The 5504-nt window shown below is 47.9% G+C and overlaps 1 long non-coding RNA gene across 1 annotated transcript; it reads left to right on the top strand.

Annotated features, from left to right (window-relative positions):
* The first annotated feature begins 1964 nt into the window (after positions 1-1964).
* On the top strand, positions 1965-4812 carry LOC141996772 (uncharacterized). Its single transcript, XR_012641606.1, has 3 exons — positions 1965-2180; positions 2279-4118; positions 4292-4812. It is a non-coding gene; the product is annotated as an uncharacterized LOC141996772 (long non-coding RNA).
* Positions 4813-5504: the final 692 nt, after the last annotated feature.

Consider the following 5504-nt stretch of genomic DNA (forward strand, 5'->3'; position numbering starts at 1 on the left):
TCACTTGGTTGCCACTCCTTACCACCATCAAACAAATGGCATGGTGGAGAAGTTTAATGGAACTTTGGGGGCCATGATACGTAAATTCATAAATGAGCACTCCAATGATTAGGACCTAGTGTTGCAGCAGTGGCTCTTTGCCTACAGAGCTGTACCACATCCCAGTTTAGTGTTTTCCCCATTTGAACTTGTATATGGTACAGGGACACACTGACCCCTCCTAGGGTTCAAACCCACAGCTACAGGATGGTACCTAACCACGTGGGAGGGGTAATACACAGCTTGTCTGTATCAGTGTATAAAAGAGGGGTCACGGAAGGCACATCTGGCCAAGGGGACAGTGGAAAGTCCCACTGCTGACTGAGCTGGTCCATTCTCATGGGCGTCCGTGTCCCAGTGTCCACCCAGAGTCTATGGGGTGCGAGTACAAGTGCTTTGTTGACAAACCTGGCCAAGCGCCTTTGCCACTGAACGAGTCTGTGGTCTTTCGGGCAGTTTGACTGAGGTCTGCTGGGCCAGCTACCTGGCCAGAGCCAGGACAATGTCTGGGCCCACACAGCCAATAACAGGTGCCCTTTTATCAGAGCCCCCAGTGATCATGGAAGGGAGGAGTGATGGGTCTGGTATCTGCCCATCTCCAGCTAACACTGAAACCCTGCCTGGATTCCCCTGTACAGGAGGCGCTGGCTGTCAGTCCCCTGGTGGGTCTGCAGCGATCAGCCTAGACCACAAGATGGAGGGCACAGCACGGTGCCATGAAATGCAGCCAACAGGGTTAGTCCTGAGGGGCTGGGCACCTGCAGCTCCCACTGGTTCCCGAGGGAGATGCAGGAACTCAGCCCTGCTCAGCATTGGCCCACTGTGATGGGAGTGGAACATTCCACCATAGGGGTGGTGACCGAGACAAACCCAGAGGTGGAGACAGGCAGGGGAAGGGAACTATGACGTAAGCTTTCATAGGTGAGGGCTGCGTAAGTCCCACTCCATCCAAGTCACAGGGAAAGGGGCCTTTCTTGACCCTGAAACTCACTGTCACAGACAGAGCCCCAGCTGGTGACTCTAGATCTGAAGTGTCATTTGACTCATTTGAGAGTTCAGAGCCAGCGAGAGCTTTCCCTCTACACCTCCCCTGGGAGGACGTGGGGCCGGTCTCTTTGCCCAGATGAGGAGGTGATGACGATGACCTGCGACTGTTGTGATGCAGTGATTGTTGGGTTGGCCACCAGGGGCTGCAGCATTTCACACCAGGATGTCACCCAGACCACATGGCTGCTGCCTGTGGGTCTGAGTACAGGGACCAGGGTGATGGAGCAGGGCCTTCTGCGACCAACCTGCTTGCATTGCTAAAGAAGGGAACGTGAGACACAGAAGGATGAAGGAAAGAATTCTTGTAAAGAGGAAGGAAACAAGGCAGGGACAAGGCATCAGATAACTGGCGGTGGGGGGGAGGGAGTAGGAAGTTAGGGAGGAAAAACACCAGGGAACTGAGGAAGGGAGTGAGAAGAAAGAGGGAAGAGAAATGGGTGAGGAGAGAGACATGAAAGAGGAATGGGCAAAGAGGCTGCAAGAGAAGAGAAAGGAGAAGCACAGAGGAAGTGGATGGGGGTAAGAATCTGGACGGATTTCTTTAGTTTCAGATAGAATCCTGATTGCCTTTGTCAAGATGTAGGCAAAGCAGCCAGGTGTAACAACAAGGGGGTAATAATGGAGCATTTGTACAATTCAGAAAGGAAAGGGTACAAATGGCCGGAGCTGAGAGGTGGCATCAGCTTGGTTTTCACCTTTCAAGAGACGACATTGCACTTGGTCCGATTTCCATTGATTGGATCATTGCAGCTTGTCTGTCAGAAGTTCTTATTGTACCACTTGAGTAGTCAGAGAAACTGTTCCTATCAAGAGGTAAGGAATGCACCTTCTCCTAGCAATGGAGTGGAAACTAACCAATCTGAATGTACTTTCAGGTGAAGGAAGTGAATCTATCCTTTGCTGTCAAAGGCTACCAGTAGTTTCGTCAAAATAAAGCAATATACAGAACCAAAGCTTCTGAGAGGTTACAGAAATATCTACTTCTACTAGTCAAGAATAACGAAGCCACTTGTACCGACTAGATTGGTAAAAAAAACAGCCGATTGTATGGAGAGAAACAAGATAAACCAATACAGCCATTCATCCCTCAGAAGGTGTGCATTTATACTCACCGTTACGAAACGAATCTAGTGAGAAATCATTGACATTTGTTGCCTGAAAAAAATACTCTGTCAAACATTGATCTTTGCAGCAGGTCATATTTTGAGGTGCAAGGATGACAGATGGCTGTAGGATACAGGAAGGAATTAGCGGATCCATCCTTTTAAGGAGGTAAGAAATACAATAACCCATTGCCCAAACAAACAGTCAATGATTCTGGTCATACTTTCAGGGGGAGGAAATGTAAGGGATGAAATCGTCACCTCTCGAAAGAGCACAAGAAGTTGCTGTACTGAATAAAGCAATAAAAAAGAGGGAGTTACCTGTTCAGAGGTAAGGAAAGTCGGTAATTCTAACCGATGATCATGACATCTGCTCCTTTCCCCTTCCCGGCTAATGGTTGGTTGTTCCGACAAGGACGTATCACAGAAAAAGTGCAACTAACCAGAGTGTGAAGATGAGCATTTAACCTGCTCTTCCATTTGCAGAGATGAGTTGTCCAGCTGATTCTCTTTGTGCAGAATTGATCATTGTTGCTTATTTATCAAATGAGAAGAAGTAGTCAGTGGAATTGATCATTTCTATCAAGAGGTAAGGAACGCACCTCCTCTCAGCACAGGGGCAGGAATAGCTGGCTCTATTTCTATTTTCAGGTGGAATGAAGGTCTGACCATTAAGGGGGCAGGAGAAGATAAGAGGTTGCTGAATTTAATAATAGACAGGTAACGATATCTTTTATTTCTAGTTCAGAAAGAGGAAAGCAGCCAATTATATGCTTCAAGTTGTAACCAGTGTAGCTGGCTGTACCTCTAAGAATCAAAGCCTTGTGGTGGAACATCACTGAAAAGTAGGTGAGCACTGGAAAGTCTGTGGAAGCCTAATGATCTGGATGTTATGGAACCGTTTCTATTGATGATTCCTCATAACTGGTAATGAGTAATAATAATAAATCATTGTCAGGTTTTGCTAATTGGAGATGCAAATAGACCAGGTGGTCATTCCTACCAGGGAGAAGTGAGGGTAAGTGGCTGTCCCGGGCACGGAGGTAAGAAATACCAGTCTACAAACATGCGTGTGTATATCAAGTGGTGTGGAGTTTTCTTTCAGGGAGAAGAACTGTGGTGGACCTTACTTGTCATGGGGACAGTGTGAAAAGCAGAGGCAAGACAAAGCAACATGAACTTGCCAGCTGCTGAATCCATGGAGGACTCCAATGAGAAGACGCTGTTATTTCAAGGAACAACAAGCAGAAAACAAACAGTCACTTCAAATAGTTCAGCTAGTTGCAAATCTGAATAGGAAGCAAGTCAGCAGAACACAGACATGGAGGTAAGCACTGACGTTTCCCTGGTTGTCAAATGAACCTCATGCTAAAGCAACACTTACAGACCAAATAAATAGGTCACACGTCGCACATCTCCAGAGGGAAGAAGACCAGAGGGCTGTTGTGCTCTTGTAGGGATTAATGCAAATGCAACTAGCTGAACCGGGCATGTCAGTTGGGAAGGAAAAAAGCACATTTCTTTAACAATCAGGTGGAAATGAATAGATCCTGTTATACTTTCAGATGAGAGAAACGCAGCTGATTTGAACTTTGAGGGTGTGAAAACTTCAGGAAGTTCCAAGAAGATCTGATATACCTGCAGGAAGGAAACCAGTGAAAGTCATCACTGCTGCCAAGAGGTAAGGAACTCACCTCATAATGGAGAAATTAATGGATCTGGTTTCCCTTCAGGTGAAAGAAATGCAGCTGATCTGATCTCCCAGGGATTGAGGACTATAAGCAGTCATGTTACTGAAGAATACAGGAACACATGTTCCCAGACCTGCAGAGAGGGGAAAAAGTTGCCTTCCTTGACTAGAATGGGAAGACAATCCCTTATCACCGTCAAGTTACAAACCCACAAGGCAGGAGACCGTCCCTGACAGAGGTGAGCGCTTAGGATTCTCTTATTGCTAAATGGAGCAGATCGTGACATATCGTGTACATTTATGGGCCTGTAAAACTGATAATAAGCAAACAAGTTACCTGTCAAATGCTGATCTCTACAGCCACAGCTGTGCTTTGCAGGAACTAGTTTGTGAAGCTGATTTGTCTTTTCAGGAGAAGAGTTACAGACACTCAGGATTTGAGCACAAAGGAATAGGAATGGAGCTGAACAGATCCAACACCTGAAAGGACAATTGGATCTTGTAAGATATGAGACCATGAAAAAGACCCTTCATTCAATAAAGCAACAGAATTGGCTCTGAGGAGAGGTAAGAAGCATTTGGTAAGCCTACCAAATGGGCATACAATCAACTCTACAAAATTACTAACTTATGTTGTGTCAAAGAGTTTGTTACAGCTGATCACACATCTCAGGATCGAAGAGGAGCTCAGGGGCATGGCAGACCTCAAGGGATTCATCTTTAGCAGGAGATGATGAACCTGCTTGTCAGTGGCTTTGGTTAGACTTTCAGATGAAGGAAACACAGCCAGTGTGGTCAGTAGTCAAGAAATAATGTTCAAAAGGTGCCTGGGGTCACCTGCTGGGCTAAGGGGAGCAGCTGGTCCCATCTGCTGGGGTGGAAGCAAAGAAGAAAGAACTGGCCACTGGTTAGTACTGGGACAGAGACAATCCCCTGGAGGGGCGTGGGACAGAGTGTGTAACCATAGTGCCCAGTGGGTCCTTTCCCCACTGTGGTCCTGGCTCGCATGCACAGGGTGAAACTGATCGCCATGTTTGGGGTCAGGAAGGAATTTTCCTCCAGGGCAGATTGGCCAGAGACCCTGGAGGTTTTTCGCCTTCCTCTGGGGCATGCGCAGGGACCAGCCCTTTGGGCCATTTAGAAACTGACAATAAAATCCATTCGAGAGATCTTGCCTCCCTTCGTTTTTTGCATTTTCTATAAACCCATCCTGTGCCCCTCTGCCAGGCCCCTGCTCCCAGCCACACAGCAGAGCAGAGTCCCTCCATGGTGCACTGGTCCTCCCCATCAGAACCAGCATGGCCCCCCATGTCGCTCTTCCACCCCAGCAGGGGAGACCAGCCTGCCATCCTAGAGAGGGAACAGCCATGTGCACAGCCCCCCAGGGATAGAGAGGGGAAATGGACAGGTACACCGGTCGAGGGGAAAGCAGGAAGTATAGCAGCACTGTTACCACGTTCCTCTCCCAGGATGCCCCAAAGGGCCAGGGCAAGGCCTTTGGTCTGCCACAGCCAAGTGCTCTGCCCTGCTGCTGTGGTCGTAAGAGCCCCTCTGGCCAAGCCACTGATGAGCGGCTCTGAAAGGGGTGGTCAATGACCTCAAAGCAGTTCTTCCATTGGCATGGT

Source organism: Natator depressus, chromosome 12 (genome assembly GCF_965152275.1).
Source record: "Natator depressus isolate rNatDep1 chromosome 12, rNatDep2.hap1, whole genome shotgun sequence".
NCBI lineage: Eukaryota > Metazoa > Chordata > Testudines > Cheloniidae > Natator > Natator depressus.